Genomic DNA, 27,835 nt, shown 5'->3' on the forward strand with positions numbered 1-27,835 from the left:
ATAAGCGACAAAAACTTCATCTCTTTTTTTAAACTTTTTACATTAATTTACATTTTTTATGAAATATATGCCAGATGCCCGTCGCAGACATTGGCTGTAAAGATTTCAACTTTAATATATGTGAACAATAGGCCCATGAATCAGACATGATTGGTATTCTTTATTTTGAAATATTTGTCAAATGTTCAGATTTTGTCGCAAACAAAAGAATAAAAAACATACAGATCATTTCCCATTTCAATAAATCTCGAGGTCGGAGACAAAGAAAATTGCGATGGAGACAAATTTCGATTGTAGATATCAACATGTATTGCTGTGAGTTATTGTATCAGCCGTTGTAATATAAACTTCTAGAAAATAATCTTTTAATACGAGACAAGCTTTCAGGTTGCTAATAATTCATACACAGGTTTAAAGATAATGAAATGAAATGAAATGGGGTTTAACGTCCTACTGTTCTGTTCCTAAACTGGGCTATTGAAGACAGGCATACGCCATACAGTGTGCTATGAGGGAAATTTTTGCCTGGACAGCGGCACTATGGCCGACTATTATGTCGAATTCCAACTGCCAAGAGATCTTTCACGTGCACGTCAATGTGTACACCGGACATCGGTTTTCCGTCCCATCCGAACGACTAGACAGCTGTCCTTGTCAGGCCCTCCGTCCTGCATCACTGACAAGGGGAAACCACGCCGGAAAATCTGGATGAACTTTCTCGGCCAATACAGGGATCAGGTCTAAAGGAGTTTAATCGCTAATATTTAGGACCTAGTAATGGACAAAAATGGATAGCAAAGCATAATGTAATATGAATGTATATAAACTGATTTTATAAATTTTAATCTACACGATTTGAGATCAAGGGGATATAAATTGTAGTCATATTGTTTTTAAAAATACATTATGTAAGATCTAGATAATAAAAAGGGAATATGATGAAAATTTCAGTCAAATTACTTTATTCTGAGCGACGTTGCCTTTTCAGAATAATGGAGTCCCGATTGTCATTGCTACCGTTGTTACGATGGTAAATAACGCCTCGATTATCCATTTTTAATTAAAGGGACAATAACACTCTTGAAGGCTTGACAGCTCCAGAAAATAAAAAATAGCCTTATTCTAAATACTAGATGTCTTAGTGTCCTACCTTTTGTGTAAATTATCCATTAAATCCTATTTTACTTGTCCAAAGGGTTCAAAAATATTTTTAAATCCAAGTCACATTTTAAAAGCTTAACGTCAGGCTTTTCAAATCATTTAGTTGAATTTTTCCAATTTTTTAAATTAGGTGTGTTAAGATGAAATTTGTATCACCAATTAATTGGTATATTGTAAAATAGTACAATTTGTTGACCAGAATAAAGATTGGGACATATTATTCAGTTACAAGAAGAGTGGTATTGGGTCTTTAATTAAGTCATTAACCGCCAATCCTGTTTAAATCCAGTGGCATCGAGAGTTGATTATGGTCTTGTCATGTCAATTAATGTGTAATTAACAATTTATATAACATTTAAGACCTAAAGAAAGATCTGCAATAGGCTCTTACATCATGCATCTTTAATTTACATGACAAACAACAACATGGTCTTAAAGAGACAACGTTTAACGATATGAAATGAAATGGGGTTTAACGTCCTACTCTTCTGCTCCTATAAATGTACTGCATTGGTCATTTCCGGTTTATATTATCAGCAGCGAATGTCAAATATTGCGGGAATTTCAATTCATCATATCTTGTAAATAATCTACGGAATTCGACCATTTTTAGAACGATATTTATCTTTAGAGAGTCACAATTTTGTGAAGTGAAATAAAATGAAATGGGGTTTAACGTCCTACTGTTCTGCTCCGACTGGGTTAATGAAGACGGGCATACGCCATACAGTGTGCTATGAGGGAATTTTGCCCGGGCAGCGGTACTATCGCCTACTCTTATATCGAATTCCAACTGCCAGGGGCTCTTTTACGTTTAACGTCTACTTGCCACAAGCTAAGTCATTTCGGGACTAACATATTGTTCATTTTTAATTTATTAATTCGCTTGCGCATATTTAGCAGAGGGAGGAAAAAAGTGGACCCAGAACCCGCTAGGTTGGACAGGCGACCCTACTCCTTGTCACGTACAACCGGGGAATCGAAACCACGCCATCTGACACAATGAAAAAACTTATACAACGCGCACGCACCAACCATTTGGCCATCCAACCCTCTCCCCTCTCAAAACCACATTACAATTTGTTTAAAGCAAATGATGTTATGGAAAGAAAAAAACAATAGACAGTTTCAAGTGTATTACAAATAAAGAACCCCCAACTATTAGAATACATGATCTATATTTAGTGGGATTAAATTCGGATTAACGACAGTAAATTATTCTGGCGTTAATAACCGTCATTTGGATGGACGCTTGCCAGAACGTCTCAATCTATAATACATAATGTTACGAAACTGGAATTGTGATTGTTTGCCAGGAGCATGACGGACGTTCAGGAAAAACATTCATATATTTCTTCTGATTGACTTTAAACTTTTAGTGGTAGGCCAAATGAACGAATAGGGAGGGGGGGGGGGGTGTTGGATGGCCGAATGGTTAGCACGTGCGCGTTGTATCATAAGGCCTGTCATTGAGTCAACTGGCGTGGTTAAACCCCATTTCTCCCTCTCTCTCTCTCCCTCTCTCCCTCTCTCTCTCTCTCTCTCCAATTGAACGACTGAACACTTAAAAAACATAAAGAACAATCTCTTGCCTGTTATACATAATTCTCCAAGGGTTTTCTTGTGGCACTGTCTTGTCCCATGAATATACAGAACACGTATAAAAAAAAACTCCATGATATACAGTGAGCTTCATGGACGAAAGGAAGGAGAGGAGGTGACGATTACACCACTTACGATGCTACCAGTACGAGGCGAACAGCAACCCATAGGGAAAATGAAATGAAATGGGGTTTAACGTCCTACTGTTCTGCTCCGACCGGGATAATTAAGTCGGCCACACGCCCGGACAGCGGCGCTACGGCCTACTCTTATATCGAATCCAACTGTCAATGGATCTTTTACGTGCACGCCAATGTGTACACTGGACCTCGGGTTTTCGTCCCATCCGAACGACTAGACAGCTGTCCTTGTCAGGCCGTCCGCCCTGCACCACTGACAAAGGGAAGCCATACTGCAACACATGGGAGTCGAACAGTAAAAACAGTAAAGGACCAGATCACGTGTAGGATAAAGCACGAGACTGAGGTTATGCTGGGGAAAGAAAGACTGAAGAAAATAACCCGAGAAAAAGAAAAACCGAGGCCGGTAGGCCGAGGTTTTTCTGTCGAGGTTTTTTTTTTGAAGTCTTTCTTCCTCAGCATAACCGAAGTCGAGGACTTTATCTTGCTTATAAACCGTCTATGTTTACATCGTACGTAACTAACGTATAAAAATTAATTGGGGGCTAGCTTTTTTTTCGCACGTATACAGTGAATGGCCATTTTGCTCAGTAATCCCAGCCAGAATTTGGCTATTTTCTAAATTTGCGTTAAAGTTTAAAATATTTGTTTTAGAACTGAAACACATTAACTATTAGTCAATCCCAACGCTAAAAACATCAACAGAATTGATTGTGTATATCCGAAATAGACCCGACCGACGCACAAAATAGTGCAATATGGCGGCCTCTATGAACAACCCTCGCAGACGCTGTCATTGAAGACAACGTCAATTCTATGAGTTGTAGATATTATTTTTGTGAAAAATCATTGGAAGAAGAGGGAACATGTTGGGACTGTACAAATTATATAGTCTTTATGGGTGCAACGGACACAATGCTGAAGATAAACCTATTGTTTACAATGTTGACCTCATGACCTGTGATGTGTCGATCACGTGATATGGATATCATGTAGCGTGTCTCAGATGTTCAGAATGTGTTTACATGTACGCAAGATGAGAATATCCCAGAATTCCTGCAAAAAACCTTATATCATGTTTTTTTATGGGAAAAAACCCTACCCTGGAAGAATAACCTGTTACAGGTTTAAAGAAAAACTTTCAGAAGAATAACCCCAAATTTACCTGTATATATCCAAAACCTCCCCCGACTTTCAGACCGCAAGTTATTCCGGGCATAGAATATACCTCAAATATCAAAGAGATTTACCGTTACGGGTTTATAATTTACAATAAACTAAGAATGAATCCTCAATTGAATGATTCCCTAGAAGAAAGTGAAATTGTGGCAGGAAACACCTCAATGGCATGCAGTAGTCGTGAAGAGATAAACCATATCTTCTATAACAGCTGGTGTGGTTAAGCGTCCTATTTTACGGCACCAGTAGGGTTAATCAATACGGGCATACACCCTGTTGTGTGCTATCCGTAAAATCCTTGCCAGGGTAGAGGCGTTACCTCGTACCCGTGCACGTGACCTCGGTTCTTTATCCCATAAAAAAATTTTCTCGGTCAGCACCGGGGTAGAAATAGGTGTCGCCTGGTTACGCCTAGCTTACAACCCGTCGTACTTGTTTTGACACGCACGAGTCGTAGGGTCTGGTAGCTCGCATACCAGCCGCAAGAATCAGGGTGAACATTTTGTATGTGCAAGCCCAAACTCTCTACGGCCTGTCTGCGATCTTCTACGGTGCCGAACACACGCAAGTGACGCATCTGACGAGACAAGTCGGACAATAATGCATCTGATGAGATAAGTCGGACAATAAAACAGCCGACGAGATAAGTCGGACAATACATCAGACGAGATAAAACGGTCAGTAATACTATAAACAATAAATCAACAACTGATTGGACTAGTAATTAAGATTTGTTAATAAATAAGGATTTAGCACGGTTGTGTGCTAACTGGAAACTTACTGACCATGGATTTGCATTCTCCAATACTGTATAGTATTTATCTGTTTATTTATAAATCTGGGTCGAATTAACGTATGAATAATTCTGTAATTTAGATAAGGCGATAAGCCAGAAAGTTAGAGCTAAAGAGTGTTGTCTTGTGGGTGAAAATATTTCTTTGTAATTTGAAAATCTTTGTAATCATTAAATATATATATAATTCCGCCACCTTTTTTTTATCCCGGTGTTTGCTTTGACAGCTTTCCAATGTGATTTGCCCTATTCGTTCGGACGTGACGAAAAAACATGGACTCGTGTAAAGGCTTGCGTGCACGTTGAAGAACCCTTGACAGTTGAAACACTGCTGCCTGTGAACAATTTCTATCAGAACAAACTATGTGGCGTGTGCCTTTCTTCCATACTAAACCAATTATGTCTGTTTATAATGGGTGTCGCTTGAGAAAACAGACACTAAGCTAGCTGACCAACATTTTGAAGTACCAAATCGACGTTTTTAGTCGAGAACCCCATGAACTGGGCCCGTGTTCACAAAGCATTCTCAGACTTAAGTTGAGAATTTACTCAAACTTATTCGCCTTATTTTAACTAAAATATAGCCCTTTATAATAATTTTGTTGCTTGAATGTATCAGATATATCAATAAAAAACTATGTGAAAAGTTTTGTGTTTTTGCATCAAAGATATTTCTCATAAACAGTAATTGAAAGTTGAGCAAATTCTCAACTTAAGTCTGAGAATCCTTTGTGAACTCGGGGCCTGGATTCTTCGAGTATTTTGAGAAGTATTTATTCCATGTTTTAGCAAAATAATTAAAAAGGTTTAATTAGCCCCCGTGTGTATCACAGAGGTGAAACGGAACCACATTACAAACTAGTATATTCATTTTTGGATATGGCGGCCACTCAGAGCCGTGATCTATTCTCGGAGCAGATAGTTGGCTGTGTGCAGATTGTCCTTCTTCCTTAAGACTGTCGGTGCGGAAACGTGGGATGTTAAACACAATTTCATTGACCATTTCTTTTTGTTGTTGAAGAAACGAGTTGTTACTGTTTAAGAAAAAATAAATGGAGTTTGTTTTGTCATATTGTCACTCTATTTTGAGATTAAGATATGGTAATTTTTATTTCTATAGAACAATCTCAATCTAGCATGGCCGACGTAACCGTAAACAAAATTATCACATAGTAGTCTCACTGGGACCAAAGTAAATTCTCACTCGAGAATGCATGAAAGAAATATTTGAACCGCTGTGTAAGTGAGTTAACTAATAGGTAACAGTTTGACAGACGATATTTACCCCTTCTCTTATTCGCTATATCTGAGATAAAAACCACAACGCGTGTTGAACAACATCAATTCTGTGGTTCAATGCCGTGTGAAAGGCTTGTGGATTAACTAGTAGAAACAGTCAGACGCTTTAGGTTCGTATATTGTATATTATACAACTCAACAGTTTGTTGTTATAACGCTGTATATAGGACACCAAGGTTTGTAAAATCATTATTTAACATCTCGGATTTCATTTAATCAAACTCGACTAGCAATACTGTCAGCTTTTAATTTTCATCGTATTGTATTTATCTATTATTATTATTTTTTTTTTTTTTGAATTGAAAAATTAATTTGCGTTGTCTGAAAATCTGATTTATTTCAGCTAAAGTTTAATTTGAAATGGATTACGTTTCAACTAATATATTAAAATGGAATGTTTCTAGTTTTTGAACCCCATCTCGGTTAAAGGGACAATAACACTCTTGCTGGCTTGACAGCTCCAGAAAATAAAAAAAAAGCCTTATTCTAAGTACTAGATGTTTACGTGTCCTACCTGTTGTGTAAATTATCCATTACATCCTATTTTACTTGTCCAGAGGGTTCGAAAATATTTTAAAATCCAAGTCACATTTGAAAAGGTTTACGTTAGGCTTTTCAAATCATTTAGTTGAATTTTTCCAATTTTTTAAATTAGGTGTGTTAAGATGAAATTTGTATCATCAATTAATTGGAATATTGTAAAATAGTACAATTTGTTGACCAGAATAAGGATTGGGACATATTGTTCAGTTACAACAAGAGTGGTATTGAGCCTTTAACACATGATGGAATTTGTATGGATATACAATTACTGAATTTATTTCTATGTAATAAAACTTTAATACGGAAAAGTTGATTAGGTTTGAGTACTTTTGAGTTAAGTAATTTGTTTAAAATGAGTCTGGGTGGATGCAGGGATTACTTGTTTATTTTCCTTGTGCTTAATTTCTTTCAGTTCAACGCGTGCGTGTGAAATCACAAGGTCTGTCATTGAGTCAAATGGCAAGGTTTCGAATCCCAGTTTGTACGTGACAAGGAGTAGGGTCGCCTGTTCAACCGCGAAGTTTTTCTGCCGGTCCTCCGGTTTTCTCTCACTGCGAAAGACAACTACGCACAAGCGAATCATTGAAATACAATCAAATCATATGATAGTCCCGAAATGACCTAGTGTGTTTCGAGTGGACGTTAATTCTCTCTCTCTCTCTCTCTATCTCTTCCCCCTCTCTCTCTCTCTGAACCAGGGACAGTCTTGTTAGTGATTCAAACAATAAAGGAGTTGATAGAAGGTTTGTCACGTTCTATAGCCGGGGAACGTCATGTCGTAATGGTGGCATGATTGTATTTAACCAGCTGGTGTAAAAGTTTATTTTATCATACATATCGTGATGACGACTACAATCGTGGGGTAATATATTTACATAACAATTAAAATATTATGTGTTTTGAAATTTCCAATATCTTGGAGAGAACGAGATGAAGGAGGAGAGGAGATAACTTGTGGGTATTATATAGAATCTGAGCACGCGTGTTGGTAACGACCAGTTGCCATGTATGAAATATGGTATATGACTAGTGGAGTTGGTGTAGTGATGAATCTATAACAGACGGTATATAATGCACGGTTCGACATGCTGCCTGCTGCCTGCTGCCAGCTGACTATACTTTCATATTGATCCTTACTTAAAACAAGTGTTTAAAACTTATTAGTAGGACATTTATAACTGCATTAAGGTAAGATAGTTTGTATTATCGACAGCCATATATACAAAAAAACAAACAGTGTTGATAACTAGAAAATATTATTACGATATTTAGCATTAAGGTAAGCGTTTCTTAATGGCATTACACGAACTTTTTTATTTTATTGACGGCGATATCTTAATATAAAACTTTTAACTAGAGACTGTTATTAAGAATTGTATAACCCGCTGATAGTTTGACTACTATACATCAACAATTTTATTTTATTGACGCCAGCGATATCTACATAAAACAACAAGTCTTGCAACTTTAACTACAGAATATTATTAAGATTTGTGTATTTCCATTAAGGTAAACTTATAGTTCGATAAACTTGTTTTATAGTTCGATTTCGATAAACTTATTTTATAGTTCGATATTTTAAAATTAATTTTTCCTGGGAGGGTTAAATATCAGAGATCTTTTAAAATTTCCGTTTGCTTATAATAATTGCATTAACGTAACCGGTGTTTAAAATTTCCGTTTGCTTATAATAATTGCATTAAAATAACCGATGTTTAAAATTTCCGTTTCGAAGCTAATAATAATTGCATTAACGTCACCTGTGTTTAAAATTTTTGTTGTGAAACTTATGTTTATAATTACATTAACGTAACCGATGTTTAAATTTTTAATAATTCGATATTTTTCAACTAGGCTAATAAATTAACATAACCTCCTGGGAGTTTTAAATATCGGCAATCTTTAAAACCAGCTTTCATCGTCTCGAAACTTGTCTTTGTCTCGCAGCTCGTCTTTGTTGTTGTCGATCTTGTAAAACAAGTTCCCCGTCGTGAATAACGTTAACCTCGCATATACCATATACAAGAATATGACCAATTTGTTAGCGCCGTGAAATCTGATCAAACAAGAAGTAGAGTTTATAAATGTTTGGGTTTTTTTAAGTTAAAGTCTGGTATCCTTATTTTGAATATTGGTACTCAACAACTGGGTTAGTTGATCAAACTGAATTTGATGTATTTGAAAGTTGTATCTCACCTTTATTTCATTGTTAAAAGAGAATGAGATGAAATGTGCTCCGATGGGAGAGAGAGAGAGAAATGGGGTTTAACGTCCACTCGACACAAACTAGGTCATTTCGGGACTAACATATGGTTTAATTTTATTTACATAATTCGCTTGCGCGTAGGGGTCTTTAGCAGTGGGAGGAAACCGGAGGACCCGGAGAAAACCCACGAGGTTGGACAGGCGACCCTACTCCTTGCCACGTACAACCGGGGATTCGAAACCACGCCAGTCGACTCAATGACAGACTTTATGATACAGCGCGCGCACGCTAACCATTCAGCCATCCACCCCCCACCCGTGCTCCGGTAGGAGTAATGAAGACGGGTTTATGTCATGCATTATGATATAAAGAACATTTTGCACTGGCAGCGGCGCTACGACCTACTCTTATATCGAATTACAACTGCTAAGGGATCTTTTACATGCACGCCAATGTGTACACGTTTTTTCATACCATCCGAACGACTAGACAGCTGTTCTTGTCAGGCCCTGCGTTCTGCACCACTAACAGAGAGGAAACCATGCCGGGAAATCCCGATGAAGTTTCTCGGCCAACACAGAGATCGAACACAGGACCTTCAGACTAGCGTCTTACACACTTAGCCACCGTGGCTCCCAAAGTCTAGGGAAATAATCAGTTTAAATTGGTTTCCTTCTGTTCAATATTTAAACAAATATTTAGTGTTGAAAATTTGTCAACAAATTTGTTTAAAAAAAACTAGAGCTACTTACAATCTGATTTAAATACAGATCTTATGTTGTTTCGTTTTTTATAGTTAAAAATTTTGTTTTACTTTTCTTTACTACACTAGGATCTGGGAGAGTTGTTATATAACCCACGTTCTGGTTGATGAGAGGGATTAGCCAATGAAACCGTCTGTTACGGTGGGTTTTTGGCTAGAAACATCAACGCTGATTGGTTAATAAAATGGGTAACACCATAGAGTCAAAAACCGCTCGTACGACCCCTGACGCGACCTTCCACTACAACCAGTCATCTCTTCATGGAGTTTAGGCCATCGGAAGTATAAAAACGAAACGAAATATAGATCTGTATTTTAATTAGGTTGTCGTCGCTAATCTCAATTGATAGATCTCTTTTAAATCCAATTAAACCAAATCTAGGAGATTAACTACAGTGGATAATTTGATGATATTCCAGAAAATGACGCATAAAGATTTTAATACTGGGCTTATCTTTCATACACAAACGTAAATCACCATAATTACACATAAAGACGGATGTCGTTCGCAGGTAGATTTAAAACGGGTTATCTTCGTGAAAATTTCAAATTAAAAGTGTGAATTCAAGTGTCTATTTATAAAATACAAACCATCAAAGAATCTTAATTGGGAAATTTAAATAGACTTCTATTGTTTAGGAGATAAACACTTCCGGTTTCCCATTTAGAGGTGTGTTATTGTGCAATATACATGTCCTGGATTCTAATGTAAAATCTCAGGATATGTCTATTGGACAATAACACCCCTCTAAATGCGAAACAGGAAGTGTTTATAGACATTAAGCATATTACAATCGCATGTAAATGAAATGAAATGAAATGGGGTTTAACGTTCTACTGTTCTGCTCCTATACTGGGCTAATGAAGACGGACAATCGCATGTAGATGAACAACCGGTTTACTTCATGAATTGTTCTTTTATAAAATAAATACCAATAATCTTAGTTGGGAAAATTAAATAAACCGCCATTATTGTTACCTACTTTACTCAGGATTTGAAAATGAAATGAAATGGGGTTTAACTGTTCTGCTCCTAACCTGGGCTAATGAAGACGGACATACACCATACAGTGTGCTATGAGGGAAATTTTGCCCGGACAGCGGCACTACGGCCTACTCTTATATCGAATTCCAACTGCCAAGGGATATTTTACGTGCGCGCCGATGTGTACACGGGACCTCGGTTTTTCGTCCAATCCGAACGACTAGACAGCTTTCCTTGTCAGCCCCTCAGTCCTGCATCACTGACAAGGGAGAACCACGCCGGAAAATCTGGATGCACTTTCTCGGCCAATGCAGGGATCGAACACCCAACCTCTAGGCTAGCGAGCCAGCGTCTTACCCACTTAGCCACGCGACCCCCCCTCGGGATTAGGAGAAAATTTTATTATATGTATTGTTAGAAGCAAACGTCGTTGTCGTACCGACGATCAACCCAGTCGATGTTGAACAAACAGGACGTCAAACCCCATTTCATTTCACTTACCTACATTTAGATTGGTAATGAAATGAAATGGGGTTTAACGTCCTACTGTTCTGCTCCGAACTGGGATAATGAAGACGGAGATACGCCGTACAGTGTGCTATGAGGGAAATTGTTCCCGACAGTGGCGCTACGGCCTACTCTTATATTGAATTCCAACCGTCAAGGGATCTTTTACGTGCGCACCACTTACTGGTTAGCGAACCATGGTTTCCAACACTTTGCCACCTATAGTTAAATCATATCTTCCAAATGATAAAACGTAATATAATATTATTAGAACGCTATCCCTATTTCTATTCACCTGGGAAATTACTAAAATTAGAAACTTTATCATTCCATTAATCTAAGCGTATCTTCACTTAAGAACATTTTGTAATATTTTATTTCGAGATGTATTACGACGATAGTCACAGTACTTTCACACGAAAGACAATAGTACAAGCTATACTAACTGGAGGCACGGGATGGTACATGATGTTCTAGAATAAATCAAGCATGCACTACCCATGTACGGCAGTCACCATAATGCTAGCTATACTAACGAGAGGTATGGGATGGTACATGATGTTCTAGAATAAAAATAAGCATGCACTACCCCTTGTACATCAGTCATCATCATGCTATAGCTATACTAACTGGAGGCATGGGATGGTACATGATGTTCTAGAATAAAAATAAGCATGCACTACCCCATGTACATCAGTCATCATAATGCTAGCTATACTAACGAGAGGTATGGGATGGTACATGATGTTCTAGAATGAAAATAAGCATGCACTACCCCTTGTACATCAGTCATCATAATGCTATAGCTATACTAACTGGAGGCATGGGATGGTACATGATGTTCTAGAATGAAAATAAGCATGCACTACCCCTTGTACATCAGTCATCATAATGCTAGCTATACTAACGAGAGGTATGGGATGGTACATGATGTTCTAGAATGAAAATAAGCATGCACTACCCCTTGTACACCAGTCATCATAATGCTATAGCTATACTAACTGGAGGCATGGGATGGTACATGATGTTCTAGAATAAAAATAAGCATGCACTACCCCTTGTACATCAGTCATCATAATGTTGTGTTTAAATGTTAGAATCTGATCTTGTTTATGGGATGTAAACATATGGAAAATCGTTTTGATTAAATGGCGATCTATATTAGATAAAGAGTTTGTATTATTACAGATACCGTACCGTGATAACATATTGTTCGCCTTTCAAACAGGTTCTCTGAAATTCCAAGGCCAAAAACATTCTGTATGTAAGTAGTGTATATATGATACAGATAAATCTACCGAGAGATATAACCCCATGTATTGGGCTATGAGAGATAATGGAATGGATATAACCCCATGTATTGGGCTATGAGAGATAATGGATATAACCCCATGTATTGGGGGCTATGAGAGATAATGGATATAACCCCATGTATTGGGCTATGAGCGATAATAGATATAACCCCATGTATTGGGCTATGAGAGATAATGGATATAACCCCATGTATTGGGGGCTATGAGAGATAATGGATATAACCCCATGTATTGGGCTATGAGAGATAATGGACATGGATATAACCCCATGTATTGGGCTATGAGAGATAATGGAATGGATATAACCCCATGTATTGGGCTATGAGAGATAATGGAATGGATATAACCCCATGTATTGGGGTATGAGAGATAATGGACATGGATATAACCCCATGTATTGGGCTATGAGAGATAATGGAATGGATATAACCCCATGTATTGGGCTATGAGAGATAATGGACATGGATATAACCCCATGTATTGGGCTATGAGAGATAATAGACATGGATATAACCCCATAAGAGGAATTTTGTCCGATGGCGTATCGTTGAATTCCAACTGCCAAGGGTTATTTTATGTCGACGTCGTTGGGTACATGGGACCTCGTTTTTTTCGTCCAATCCGAACGACTATACGTTGTCTCCCCGTCCTTCACCACTGAAAGGGGAAAACAGGCCGGGAAATCCCGATAAACCTTGTCGGACAACGCAGAGATCGAACACGGGACTATGTTCCATGCCTGCTCCTGGAAAACCACGCTGGACTATCGCGAGGAAGGTTCTCGGTCCACATGGCCATGGACCATCTGAACAGTGAGTCCGCTACCTACTCATGACTAATGGATTGATGTAACGTATTGCCGACCTCCACACCGTGGGCCCCACATGACTAACGGATTGATGTTGTAACGTATTGAAAACTGGGGGATCACGTGGCTAAGTGGGTAAGACGCTAGCTCGCTAGCCTGGAGGTCGGGTGTTCGATCCCTGCATTGGCCGAGAAAGTTCATCCAGATTTTCCGGCGTGGTTCTCCCTTGTCAGTGATGCAGGACGGAGGGGCTGACAAGGAAAGCTGTCTAGTCGTTCGGATGGGACGAAAAACCGAGGTCCCGTGCACACATTGGCGTGCACGTAAAAGATCCCTTGGCAGTTGGAATTCGATATAAGAGTAGGCCGTAGTGCCGCTGTCCGGGCAAAATTTCCCTCATAGCACACTGTATGGCGTATGCCCGTCTTCATTAGCCCAGGTTAGGAGCAGAACAGTAGGACGTTAAACCCCATTTCATTTCATTTCACTTTATTGAAAACTGACCTCCTCATCGTGGGCCGCATGACTAACGGATTGATGTTAAACGTATTGCCAACCTCCACACCGTGGGCCCCATGACTAACGGATTGATGTTGTAACGTATTGCCGACCTCCTCATCGTGGGCCCCATGACTAACGGATTGATGTTAAACGTATTGCCAACCTCCTCACCGGGGGTCTTATCTTTAACGGATTGATTTTGTAACTTAATTTTTTGTTTACAAAGTGTAGAACTGCTGGATTGTCCCTGAATGACCTGATAAGTTTCTACTGGACGTCAATAGAAGCAATTCATACAGAGCTACCACCCGTAAGTCATCCTGGATTCAGTATTTATACTGTGAATATAATGTTGTCAGATTTTTAGCTTGAGGGTTTTTATCAATGGACGATAGAATATTCGATGAATGAATAAATTAATTTCATCATGGCTGTAGGCGGTGTATTAAAGGGCTGTCATCTGTAATATATTTCATGTAGGCTTATAGACAATATTCATAGCCGCGGACATCTCGGTTTAATACACGTTAAATGTTCTCGGATTTATTTAACATTTAATTCTATAGAAAATTAAATCAAAATACAAAAAGACTTATTTTCTGGTTCCCGCTTTTCAGTGGAGTAGGACAGAGGGTCTGGCAAGAGACTACGTATAGTCGTTCGGATGAGACGAAAAACCGTGCACGTAAAAGAACTCGCTGCAGTTGGAATTTGATGAAAGAGTTGACCATAGCGCCACTGTAAGGCGTATGCCCGTCTTCATTAGCCCAGTCGGAGCAGAACAGTAGGACGTTACACCCCGTTTCATTTTATAACAGGAAATGAAACACAGATGAAATATTAATGGTTGTATTTGTAATAAAAGTTAATAGACTAGTTAGTTCTCATATTATATGCTATATTTTATTGAACACAGATTAAAAATAAAAGTCAGTCAAGTGGACTAGTTTTACGTATACAACGTTTCCTATTATATTTGTTCCTATATCGGAAATAAATTGTATTAGTGCCCTGCTTAACAATAACAATCGAGGCTATAAAGTTTTTTAAATGAATATTTCTAGACATCTTCACGTTTACATTATCTATTTTTTAAAGGCTCAATATCACTCTTGTTGTAACTGAATAATATGTCCCAATCTTTATTCTGGTCAACAAATTGTACTATTTTACCTTATTTAAAAAATTTGAAAAATTCAACATAATGGTTTGAGACGTCTAACGTAAACCTTTTCAAATGAAACTTCGTTTTAAAAATATTTTCGAACCCTCTGGACAAGTAAAATAGGATGTAATGGATAATTTACACAACCGGTAGGACACTTAAACATCTAGTACTTAGATAGAGATATTATTTATTTTCTGGAGCTTTCAAGCCAGCAAGAGTGTTATTGTCCATTTAACAATATAATTATAGCGAGAACTGTCAACCCTTTATCTAATCGCTTATAATTTCGCTTTAAGTGGGCTGACTCACAAGCTGGTACACATGCAAGTCCTATATAGATTTGATTTCCCTGGCTTGTATACTTGACAAGGAGTACATCAGGAGTACACCCTGACCTCATGGGTTTTCTTCGAGATCCTCGGTTGGCACAGAAAAGTTAAAACCAGATTTCATTTCATTTTGGATGGTTTTCAATTTTATTTAATATATAAGTTATGATCGTGATAATATTACATATAGAAATGATCTAGTTTGTTTCGAGTCGACGTTAACCCTCCATTTTAATGGTTTTCAGTTTATTTAATAAATAAATATGATCGTGATAATATTACATATTGAAATACACGATAAAAACTATTAGCAGATTATTCAATTTTACCAATCAAAATTAATTGGAACAAACTAAATGTTAATTAACTTCATGTAGAATATTAAATATTCATTTACCAGCAACTCGAGACTCAAGCATTTTAAACCTGCAGGACGGCCTTAATCTATTGAGAATAATTTGAAAAATGAACGCAAGCACGTGACCAAATAAGACTTATTAAAATGGGTGTAAATATTTGAGCTACAATATCGATAAACACGTATCTGTTTTGTATTTAGAGGGGGTTCATTGTCCATTTACCCATTTAATCATTGGAACACGAGACGCGACAGGAACGTGTTTAATACTGTTTATCTCCTAATTTAAATACATGATAAAAACTGAGGCAGATTATCCAATTATACCAAATATTACATTTTTGAATGCACGATTAAAGATGATTCAATTTTACCAAATAAAATTCATTGACTTATTTAAAACCGTGTAAAACTAAATTACCTTCATTTAGAATATGAAATATGTTTTTAATAATAATTTCTAAATTCCAATATTATATTTTTATGGGTTTACATTTATTAACGGCAGAGTAATATCACTTGAGAATTTATCGTTTATTAAATTCAGAAATACCAATCTTCATATATCGGGCAATATCTAACTAATCAACGCTATCATAGGATCCAGTCAGCGATGGCTCGGTGAGTAACACTCTAGCTCGCTAACCTGGAGATATCGGGCAATATCTAATGAATGCTATCATAGGATCCAGCAGACGTGGTACAAGGGTTAATCAGCGAACTGGATGTATGAGATGTGTTGTTGACGTTTGGGAAAGTAGGACGAGGGGAAATGTGTAGGGAGTGAAGTGCTGTAAAGGGATAGTTAGATGTATTATGAATGGTTAGAGTGGCTGTGGTGTTACGGTGAAATACTATGCCGCCACCGTAACACCACAGCTTTATGATTTGTTAGACAGGAGTGATGTAATGGGTGTCAACAACTGGGTATGCTGGTACCGTCGCAACGTAGCCGTGAAATATATATTGTGGGGGGGAAGGGCGGAAACGGAAAAATATACAATGTTGACAGTATGTGCCAGGCATGAGGCTGTGCAGACCGAGCGGCAGCTCGATAGGGAGTGTGTTGGAGGGTCACCCTCATAAAAAATTTTTTTTTAAATTTCAGTTTTCTGTAAGCAGTGAAAACACTATTTTGGCATTGTTTGCGGGGTTTAACCTAAAAATCACATTAATACACCTATTGCACGATATTGTGAAACTAGCTGACGAAGACAGCTCGGGCGGCGATTGTTCGACTCGTGGCTGCTCTGTCAGTATCTAACAAACGCATTTAGTTCGCGTACAACTTTTAAAAACCGAATGTCAGTATGGTATTTCTCACATAATTGGTTATCGCAAAAACAGAGTAAACTGAAAGCGAGTAATCTCGACTCAAACCTATAGTCTATAGCCCACTTACTACCCTGGTCACTAGGCTTCCTATATTATTGTTTGTGGACGGTTTACTACTCAGTGATAAGCCTGCGCCGCAAAAAGAGGTCTCGCCTTTTATTATTAGTATAATGACTTCCTCATGTGCGGCAGGTTAGTTTGCTTCTAAAAACACTGTTTTCCGTTCCAAAAAATACAAAAGTAATTTTCTACCAGATGACCATGGTTCTTTTCACCGTGTTCATATAGGGCTATACCGGCGTGGTTCCACTGTGTTAGCGGTGCAGGACCGAGAGCCTGGCAAGTGGCAACGTATATAGTCTTTCGTGTGGGACGAAGATGACGTAGGCTTCCATTGGTCATTTCCGGTTTATATCATCAGCAGCGAATGCCAAATATTGCGGGAATCTCAATTCATCATATCTTGTAAATAATCTACTGAATTCGATCATTTTTACACTGATATTTCTCTTTAGAGAGTCACAATTTGGTGAAGTGAAATTAAATGAAATTTGTTTTTAATGTCCTACTGTTCTGCTCCGACTGGGTTAATGAACACGGGCATACGCTATACAGTGTACTATGAGGGAAATTTTGCCCGGGCAGCGGCGCTACGGCCTACTCTTATATCGAATTCCAAATGCACAGGGATCTTTTAGGTACACCCAATTTGTGCAAGGGACCTCGGTTTTCCGTACAATCCGAACGACTAGACAGCTGTTCTTGTCAGGCCCTCCGTTCTGCACCACTGTCAAGGGGAAACCACGCCGGAAAATCGGCCATACGTTGGTCCCTTGCCAAGCCACAATTTCCATAAAATATCAGTTACGTGAAGTTTAATGGCCGAGTGCGAGACATTAAGTAATATATTGATATTGCACGAGACCATTAAACATTTTAAAATACAGACTCTATCCAGCACATGCATTTTAATGTAGTACGTCACGTGGTTCCAATATTTCAATTAGCACCAATAATGTACGCTTGACACATTGCCCATACCATTATTTTAAATAACATCAAAGGATGACGTCACATCCGTATTTTAACTTAGTTTAAACGGTGCAGCCATAAATAATTTCTAAATTCCATGTAAAATAGATTTCATATTGGAATGTGTTATTCATGATTATTCATGTTTATATATAGCTATAGACTTGTTAGCCTGAATAACTGGTCGTTATAATTCAGCTTTTTATCATAATAAAATAGTAATAAATTTATTTATATAACGCCTGTTCCATGCCGAGGCGTGCTCAAACCGCTAAGTTTGTTGAAACAGGTGTGTTTTAAATTTTTTTCTGAAGTCAAGTAATGTGTTGGAACTTTTGATGGAACTGTTCAATTTGTTTGTCATTCCACAAAGTTATAGCAGCAATGCTTAACATTCGATCAAAATAGGTAACTAGGTTTGATGCAGGCAATTTTAGGATCTCCTTACTCGTCGATCGTGTACGACGTTCAGAATCTTGCCCTTTTATGAGATCAGTAAGGTAGTCTGGGGCATCATTATTCATGTATTTATAGACCATGCACGGCATTTTGAATTTTACACGGTTTTCAATAGGGCGTCAGTGTAGTAACTTCAGAACTGGTTTGATGTGAGCAGAGTTTGGAAATTTTGTAATTATCCGGGCAGCAGTGTTTTGTATTTTCTGAAGTTTGTTAATCTGGTATCTAGGTAGGCCATAAAGGACAGAGTTACAATAGTCCAGTCGAGAGAGCACCATGTATTGCACTGTTTGTTTGCTGACTTCAGTCGTCAACAGATGGTGGATATTGCCTATTAGGCAAAAATAGCAAACTGGACACAGGTGATCTATATGGTTCTCAGGTGTTAATGATGAATCAATTATAACTCCTAGATCCGTTCCGTTTCAGATTGTGCAAAAGTTATACTGGTGTCTCCGATTAAGAGGCTAGACTCTGTTATAGTTCGACGCCTCTGTACAGACCCCAAAAGTAACGCCTCATTCTACTCATCATTTAGTTTCAGTTTGTTAAAGCTCATCCAGAATTTAATGGCACTGGCACATGTCATGGTTTTCTTTAAGGATCCCAGGATCTGAGAAGAAGCGAAAGAATCAAGCTATTGTGTCATCAGCATGGGAATAATGCTTAACATCATGTTCTTTAATAACACTGCCAAGGCTAGTAACACAGGTCCAAGTACACTACCCTGGGGAACACCACAGTTTAGAGTTATCTTTGTTGACTCTGTTTTATTGATCACTTCTGTCTGGCATCTGTCAGATAGATATGAATGCTAACAGTGTAAGCTCTGATACCTGCAGTTATACCCCCGGGGTAGCGTCCTTATTGTGCTGCTACGGCGACAAAAAATGGTCTCATAGCGCGCCATAAGCGTGGTAAAAACGTGGTAAAAACGCTAGATATTGTGCTGTGGTCTCTATGGTCGCCAATAATCGCCGAGTAACGGAGATTGTTTTTAGCATGTTCAAAACAAACGCCAAGGTTCTGCGATCTGACCTGGAAAGCTGCGAGAAAGCGATTTTTTTCAAGTTTGTGATTTTTTGGGAGATTTTTCTCGCGTTGTGTTCACGTTTGCCGACGACCTTGGGCATTTTCTGATCGCCGTATAGTCGCAGCAGCGCAGTATGGACGCCAACCGGTCTGACGGGGTTATTAGAGTTTTCAAACTTTGAAAATTGAAAAAATGTGGAATTTTGTAGATTTTAAGAAATTGGTGGGCAACCATAATATAGAATAATGTTAATTTCTAGGAATCCGTCCGTCGGTCTGTTATAAATCACACCCGATGTTCACAAAACCGTAAATACTTTCATTTCACGGGGGATTGGATGGCCGAATGGTTAGCACGTACGCACTGTATAATAAGGTCTGTCATTGAGTCAACTGGCAGGGTTTCAATTTCCCTGTGGTACGTGACAAGGAGTAGGGTCGCTTGTCCAACCTCGTGGGTTTTCTACGTGTCCCCCGGCATCCTCCAACTGCTAAAGACCCCTACGCGTAAGCGGATTATTGAAATAAAATTAAATCATGTGTTAGTTAGTCTCGAAATGACCTAGTTTGTGTTGAGTGGATGTTAAACTCTCTCTCTCTCTCTCTCTCTCTCCCTCTCTCTCTCTCTCTCTCTCTTCTCAGAGCTGACTTGTATCAGTGCCAAGTGTAAGAGAACTATGGTTAGAACGGATGTTTTAGTTTACATACTATAAAAACATAACCGAATTTTACTTTCAACCCTGGAAATATTTAAACCATGCTGTGTGGTACTTATATTTTAATATTACATTTTATCTTAACTTAATATACATCTAATCTTTCTTACAAGTTTATTAGATGATTAACCAGTCAATATCTGTGTATTTGTGTTAAATGACGGATCCTCGGTGATTCAGTGAGTGGCATGGCGCTGGCACAATCTCAGCGAGGTCCAGGTTTTGGTATCGATGTTGACCGAGAAAATATCTCGGGATTTTGCAGTCTGTTTTCCCTTGTCAGTGATCTCGGGATTTGCAGTCTGTTTTCCCTTGTCAGTGATCTCGGGATTTTGCAGTCTGTTTTCCCTTGTCAGTGATCTCGGGATTTGCAGTCTGTTTTCCCTTGTCAGTGATCTCGGGATTTTGCAGTCTGTTTTCCCTTGTCAGTGATGCATGACAAGGAACAATGTTGAGTTGTTTGTTTAGGACGGTAAAACCCCGAAGTTCCCATATACACGACAGTGTGCACGTAAAAGAACCCTTGACGATTAAAATAAGATGAAGAGTAGGTGGAAACGACGCAGTGCGTGCAAAAATTTATCCCATACAAAACTGCATTGCGCATGCCCGCCTTTAACATCTCAGGTGATACAGAAAAGCACACTGATCAGCAGTGAATATTCGCTAGGCCACGACAATCACTGATAAGGATGACATCGATGCGACTTAATGAGCCACAAATATTAACTTTTTTCCCGCGACAAATTAAATTCTAAAACATTTTTTTTTATGTATTGGAAAAATAAATAAAGGCGTTTAACGTATTTGTAGGTAAAAATTATTTTCTATTTAGTGTAAATGGGTATTAAAATGACTAAAAAGCAGCATTCCGCCCGAAGCAGTAATGTCTTATGTAAACAATGCACGCGCCATTCAGCCAATGATTGACGCCGCGTGCTGTGATGGCACGTGTTAAGGCAGTCATCTTTGACAGATATTACTACTAGACTCGTAATTCTCTGTGAAACTGATTGACAGGAAAGTACAACGTTAAACGGCCACAGATCACTAAAGATTTCCCTATTGTTTTAATGTTAATTCTCGTCTCCTAGACCGTCTCTAACTTTTTCCCAAATTTTCGTTGGGTAGAACGCTTTCGGCCACAGATGGAACATGTGGTAACCTCTTACCCAAAAGAATGTATGAGGTTCACCATGGAAAACTTGAGATACACAAGCTGGAAGTAGAGACAAGTAAACATGCAATTTTTGACCCTACATTTCAACCTAACCAACCTCTCAACTCTTGTATCTTTCCGCCTCAAAATCATTAATATTCACCAAGACCAGGCAGAAAATAGATTTCCAAACACTTTTCTTTGATTCTACACCAAAAAGTCAACAAAAATCGCCATGCAAAAGGGGGGAAAAGGAAAAGGGGGGAAGGGTTAAGGCGTAGAAATATTTGGTGAGCAGTGACCAAACCTAATTTCGTTGCGTATGGATATATCACATAGCACACTGCATGGCGCACGCCCGCCTTTATCATCACAGTAGGATGTTAAACCTAATTTCATTGCGTAGGGATATTTCAAGTCTGGTCGACACTTGTCAGGTAGGAAGCCTGTGGCGCTAACTAGGAAAGTTTGCCTTATCATTAATAGGTTGTTACAAAAATCCAAGTCCCACTGTCGTGCACGTAAGGACGCCAGTTAGGACGCCTATGGCGCTAACTAGGAAAGTTACTTAACCTCCTTGCATTGCACTAATAACTGTTGTTACCACATGTAAATCTCAAAATAACTGAGGTATTTTATTGACGAGACGTTAAACCCCATTGGTATAGGTCTCTACTATTATAGCCGCCTTCATTAGCCCAGTTGGAGCAAATCAGTAGGTCGTTAAACCTCATTTCAATTCAATTCAATTCTACTACGATAGGCCTAATCAATTGCCTGTCGTTGTTTCAGACAGACTAGATTTAAATGATTATTCATTTTCAGACATTGAATTCAATAATGATAAATACCATATCAATAACAGTTACAATAATCCACTGGATGTTGCGATGTAGACCATTTAATTTGTTACCTATGCAAGACTTGGATTCATCCCCGGGTACGTACCAAGAAGAAAGTCTAATTTATTATTGAAACATATACAAGATAGTTCACAAGATTTCAAGATTAGCTTTCAGTGGACGTTAGCGTCTCTCTCTCTCCCTCTACCTCCCCCTCTACCTCCCCCCTCTACCCCCTCTCCCTCCCTCTCTCTCGCCCTCTCTCTCTCTCTCTCTCCACCCTCTACCTGTCTCTCTCTCTCCCTCCCTGTCCCCCTCTACCTCCCCTCTCTCTCTCCCTCTCTCCACCCTCTACCTGTCTCTCTCTCTCTCTCCCTCCCTCTCTATCTCTCTCTCTCTACCTCTCCCTCCCTCCCCCTCTACCTCCCCCTCTACCTCTCTCTCTCTCTCTCCACCCTCTACCTGTCTCTCTCTCTCTCCCTCTCTATCTCTCTCTCCCTCCCTGCCCCCCTCTACCTCCCCCCTCTACCTCCCCCTCTACCCCCCCTCTCTCTCTACCTCTCCCTCCCTGTCCCCCCTCTACCTCCTCCCTCTACCCCCCTCTCTCTCTCCCCCTCTACCTCCCCCCTCTACCCCCTCTCTACCCCCCTCTCTCTCTCTATCTCTCTCTCTACCTCTCCCTCCCTGTCTCCCCCTCTACCTCCCCTCTACCTCTCTCTCACTCTCTCTCTCCACCCTCTACCTGTCTCTCTCTCTCTCTACCTCTCCCTCCCTGTCCCCCCTCTACCCCCTCTCTACCTCTCTCTCTCTCTCTCTCTCTCTCGTGTTGTGATTATAAAACGTCCTTAGAAACAGAAGTAATTTCATTACCCTATTTTTATTTAATTTTTTTTTATCTTGTAATTAAAACATGGCATGTGAATTATAAACGGTATTTAAATGTTACCACTAACTCCTTGTGTCATATTTCCCTCAGGTGGGCTTCATTAAATTAAATTATACAGGTCAATTATCTGACAGTTAGGTCTCTAGAAACCTGTTGCTGCATGCAAAATCATCGATCACCGCGCCCACGACTCTACCAAAACGAAAATTGAATTTGCAAACTTCGTGACTGAACAGGAATCAAATTATCACCTAAATATAAATTAATTCTCAAGTAAATCAGCAAAGATCGGGTTCTTCTTATACATATTGGAATACCTTCAGCTTTAATCTGGCGGAGTATAATATCTGATTTTTGTATCTCCTGGTTCAAGAGTTTAATAGACACTAGAAACTAATTAACAAATTAGCCTGCTGGTCAACATTAACCATATTGACCTGTGTGTGCTCGAGATGATCCCGGAAGGGGAGTAGTCGACACTTCAAACATTGATTAACCCTTACGAACAGTCGGGTTTACGGTCCTAAATGTTTGTAACAACAGTCTCTGATGGCTTAATGGTGCGATGTTTTGTTTATTATAAATATCGCAATCACCGTAAATTTAAAATTCGTGTTTCAATTTAACGTGTACTCTCAAATACTTTAAAACAGTTGTATACATGTACTCTCAAATACCCTAAAACAATTGTATACATGTACTCTCAAATACCTTAAAACAGTTGTATACATGTACTCTCAAATATCTTAAAACAATTGTATACATGTACTCTCAAATACCTTAAAACAGTTGTATACATGTACTCTCAAATACCTTAAAACAATTGTATACATGTACTCTCAAATACCTTAAAACAGTTGTATACACGTACCCTCAAACACCTTAAAACCGACGATCGCCATTGGCTAAAATGTGTTCAGATTCACTGTATAATAAAGAACACACAAAGGGGGAAGATGAAGATGCCCTCTCATCGCACGTGCGAACTTTAACGCCGTGTTTTAAAGTGACATTTTGACATACAAAAACTTGTTTTTGATGTCTTTACCCATTTTCTTTTTTTATTATAAAACTCCTTGATATGTAAATAACTTAATTAATTCAACTTGTCCATAATATCATATTTTAATGTACTGGACGTTAAATTTGTAATCAAAAATCTCCCGGCTTGGATTTAATCGGGTTTAAATAATTTTACAGGTGAAGCTTGCCTTTGACCTTATCTCAATTTATATAGTGTGTAGTGGATGCCGAATGCTGACAAAATGTTTAATATATCATATCTTTGTAAATGACGAACGGGGCCTTAACAATATTGTTTTTTGCACCGAATTAACAAAGCCCAAACTGAAGATAAAAGCCTTTAACCTTTAAAATAAGCCAGTTGTAATTTGATCAGATTTGATTGTTTGCAGGGGTTTATCATTTCCTCAAAATACGACCAGAGACGATAAAAATTGTATGTTAACGGAAGTTTGCAAATATATATTATACCCCTTTTTATTAACTGCTTTGTAAATAAAATTCAAAACCAAAAAACTTGAAACTGGGAAATTTATTTTAAATAAGTAAAACACCAATCTTTATAAAGCAGTGTACATTTTACTGACTTTACTTTCGACATTTGTACTGACTTTCATACGGCATTTGTACTAACTTTACATACGACATTTGTACTGACTTACATACGACATTTGTACTGACTTACATACGACATGTGTACTGACTTTACATACGACATGTGTACTAAATTTACATACGACATTTGTACTGTATTTACATACGACATTTGTACTGACTTACATACGACATTTGTACTGACTTACATACGACATGTGTACTGACTTTACATACGACATGTGTACTAAATTTACATACGACATTTGTACTGTATTTACATACGACATTTGTACTGTCTGCATTTAACATTTATAGCCTACTGACTTTACATACGACATTGTTACTCACTGTATATACAACGTTTGATGGTTTGCTATGCAAAAATTTAAAACGATATAATTTTACTTATAAAATACAGCCATTAAAGATATTACTCGTCTTGTCTGCTATATCATATTACTTTTGAAGCGGAATTTACATATAGCTATAACCATGCTGCACACATCCACACTCGTTTCAAGCATATCAAAATTAATGCTTTATATACGTGTCATTGACGTCACTCGAGGGTCATATCAGAAACAATGGCGTCCATCGTTTTTGATCCGAAAATATTTTCGAACCTAAAATAATTAAATTTTACCGAGTCTAAACTTGTTCTAGATCATCAAGTAAAAAAATAAATAAAGCACCCATTAGAGAGTAGAGACCGTTTTTTACGGTTTCTAATTTTGAACAAATTAACAATCTTGTCTGCTTCGAGGGACAAAAATCATAATTTCATTGAAAGTTGCATGATTATTGAATGACATGTATCGGACGCGTGGAGGACTGTTTAATAATTAAATCTCATTCATCGCCATTAGAGTAGAAATCTTGACTAAAAGATATCTGAAATCGTTTAAAGCACTTGACGTCTATCTAAATGTCGTAAACTTTGATGACGTTTCACTACAGTCTAAAGTATAAAAAACAAGTGTTAGGGAGAATTTATTGCGAGGCGAAGGCGAGTTGGAAGCTAAGGGAGGGGGATGAGGGGTATTGTGAGGCGAGTTGGGGGGGGGGGGGTATTGTGGGGCGAGTTATAACTATGGAGATCTTATAACTATGAAACAGTACATATGTCGAGAATTCCGATAATATGACGTAAAACCCCAAAAAACCAAACCAGAACCCTAATCAAAAGTTTATTTTATGAGTGATTCACAAGGCATTACTGTAATGGCCATGTGGACCAGCTATTCACGTGCCCAGAAGTAAACATAAATATCACACGCGTCGTAAATCTGATTGGACAAAATATTCTCGTAAACGTTCGGATGTTTCCGACCGACTTGCCAAACCGTCCTGCCAAGTGGGAGCTATTTGGTGGAGGGGACGGGACCAAGGGGGTGTAGAACTGGTGACACTTATTACATATCTATCAGTCGTATTGTCGTGGGTATCAATCAAGCTGCCCTATCAGTCGTAATATCGTGGGTATCAATCAAGTTGTCCTATCAGTCGTACTGTCATGGGTATCATTCAAGCTGTATTAGCAGTCATACTGTCGTGGGTTTATTTAAAGCTGCGTGACAACATGCTAGTTACAATAATTGAACACGTTAACCAAACGCCAAAAGCTGATTACGGACGTGCGCTTGACTGTCTGTAATGCTGTTAATGTTAAAGGATTAAGATGTTATTCAGGGGATTTGTCTATAAAGACACGAGTAACTCACTCCAGTAGCTGTTAATATGACACGGGATCACCCTAATGTCCATTTTACACGTATTGGTCGGCTACAGATATACATGATAGCTAGATAGATCACCCTCGGGCTGCGTCTGACTTTACAATCTAAAGTCAACTCAGTCAGAAAACCAACTGTAATTATCTTTGAAAGATTTATTTAAATACTAATGAAGTTGTTCGAATATCTCTCGTGTATTGTTTACTCGTCAGAAATAAATCGGACTGTCGGCGTGGGTTTACCAGATTTTACCTACTGATCTACAGTCTGGTATTGTAAAGGGGGTCTGTTGAGTCCATTCCGAATGAAATCTATTTTAGTTCTGTGATATATACCTGTTTCTAGATCGAGATTTAATGATAATCAAATCCAGTCTATAATGACAATCACATGTGTATTTCTTCGCTTCGCCATTTTAATAGAAAGGAAATCACTGTACAAAAGACGGGCCAAGTTCACGTAAACCTTCTCCAAATAATGGGATTACTCGATTGAACGTTCCGGAATTAAATTCTCTCAATTCCGAAAATAGTGTCAATCGAGTGAAAAGGAGAATTTCGGAGTACAACGCATGTGCCGGCTGCATAATCATGGCAACTGAAACATATTTGTTACTTAAAATACGTCACGATTCTACTCACACCACCTCAGCTGTTGTTACTGGCAGAACTGTGACAAAACTGAATTCCGTATCACTTGATTGCAATTCTGTTAATTCGGGACGTTCCGGACTTACAATCGAGTGCCCCCAATGTTGGCTCAGTGGAAAAGATCTGGATGTCCATGATTTAAGTCCAACATCGTGACTTAGTGTGGTTTGCCATTGGTACTGCACCGAGAGCCTGACAATGTATATGACATAGCCGTTCAGACGGCACGAAAAACCTAGTTACCGTGAACACGTCGGAAAGGACGTAAACGTAAGGATAGTACAAGTAAACGTAGCATTATGGACAAACTTTCCCTCATAGCACTCTGAACGGCACATGTCCGTCTTTATTAATCTAGTTGGTGCAGAAAGTGACGCCCATCTCCTCTCCCATTTGACGAGGATTACCGAATGAGATCGTGACGTGACACCCATCTCCTCTCCCATCTGACGAAGACTACCGAATGAGATGGTCGTCCCTTGTGACGAGAACGACCGAGTGGCATCAATGTTTACCCTACATTTTTTACACATGTCACTGTGATCTGCTTCAATGTGAAAACTATAAATTATGTAAATATTAATTATAATGATCTATTATATTATTTGTATACATTATAACATGTGAACAATGGCCTTACCAGTAGATTTATTATGTACTGACTGACGTTGTCAATATGTTAGTCGATTTAGCTATTATATTTAACTATAATTCAT

The 27,835-nt window shown here is 38.5% G+C and overlaps 1 protein-coding gene across 3 annotated transcripts in view; it reads left to right on the forward strand.

The window, feature by feature from the left end:
- Positions 1-6,179: 6,179 nt before the first annotated feature.
- The window catches only part of LOC126816840 (sex peptide receptor), a 36,976-nt gene continuing 15,320 nt past the window's right edge, over positions 6,180-27,835 (forward strand). The window contains exon 1 of one of the 3 annotated variants that reach the window (XM_050543604.2): positions 6,180-6,284. The gene's annotated coding sequence lies outside the window, so the exon portion shown is untranslated. Of the gene's footprint in view, positions 6,351-7,791; positions 7,906-27,835 lie in introns of those variants that run through there. The other 2 variants (XM_050543602.2, XM_050543601.2) reach the window with 2 other exon arrangements.

Source organism: Patella vulgata, chromosome 3 (assembly GCF_932274485.2).
Source record: "Patella vulgata chromosome 3, xgPatVulg1.2, whole genome shotgun sequence".
Taxonomy (NCBI): domain Eukaryota; kingdom Metazoa; phylum Mollusca; class Gastropoda; family Patellidae; genus Patella; species Patella vulgata.